The 741-nt window shown below is 41.6% G+C and overlaps 1 protein-coding gene across 2 annotated transcripts in view; it reads left to right on the plus strand.

The window, feature by feature from the left end:
- LOC113212266 (uncharacterized) overlaps positions 1-741 on the plus strand; it is a 36968-nt gene that overhangs the window by 17146 nt on the left and 19081 nt on the right. The gene's annotated exons all lie outside the window — the stretch shown is intronic.

Below are 741 nucleotides of genomic sequence, written 5' to 3' on the forward strand. Positions count from 1 at the left end.
TAGGATAATGATTAAACCTTTCCGTACCTTCTGAAATATTTGAAAGACATGTCATTTAGGGCTGAACCAATGAAAACAGCAGAAAATTATTATTTAAAACAAGAAAATAATTTTGGAGCATTTGTAGACATTAACTAGCTATATGTACGCCAGACCACGTCTCGCGTAACAGGGGGGACTGAACCAATGAAAACAGCAGAAAATTATTAGCTAGCAACTTTGTTTGGCGGAAGGGCGGGCCTGCTTGTTTTAAGATAACAAATTCTAACGAGCGTATCAGCATGCCTCCTGGGCGCGCATGGAAATGCAACAAAATGTCAGGGGAGGGATTCGAACCCACGATCCCATAGGGAAACAGACGAGAAGTCGGCTGCCTTAACCACTCGGCCACCCTGACATATGAAATACTAGTGAACAAACATCAATTAAACCAGATTTGAATTTTGGCGGGAGGACCCAGCCCGTGACAATAAGGTACCAGTGACATTAAGGTTACAATAAGGTACCCTTACTACTATTGAGTAGCTAGGCGAGGTTGTGCAAGACTAGTCAGCGCTCAGAATTTCAACGACGCGCCGAAATGTGCTTAGAAATCCAACCAATGATTTGATGGTTCCGTGTTGAATGTTGCAGAACTTCAAATCGTCTTTACCCACTTCTCCCAAGACAACGTCGAAAGGGCCCTAAAAATGACAGAAAAAATAAGATGTAAACTAATTTCTCAAAATTTTGACAGTTTTA

The sequence above is a fragment of the Frankliniella occidentalis genome, unplaced genomic scaffold (assembly GCF_000697945.3).
Source record: "Frankliniella occidentalis isolate FOCC.00 unplaced genomic scaffold, Focc_3.1 Scaffold221, whole genome shotgun sequence".
NCBI classification, from domain to species: domain Eukaryota; kingdom Metazoa; phylum Arthropoda; class Insecta; order Thysanoptera; family Thripidae; genus Frankliniella; species Frankliniella occidentalis.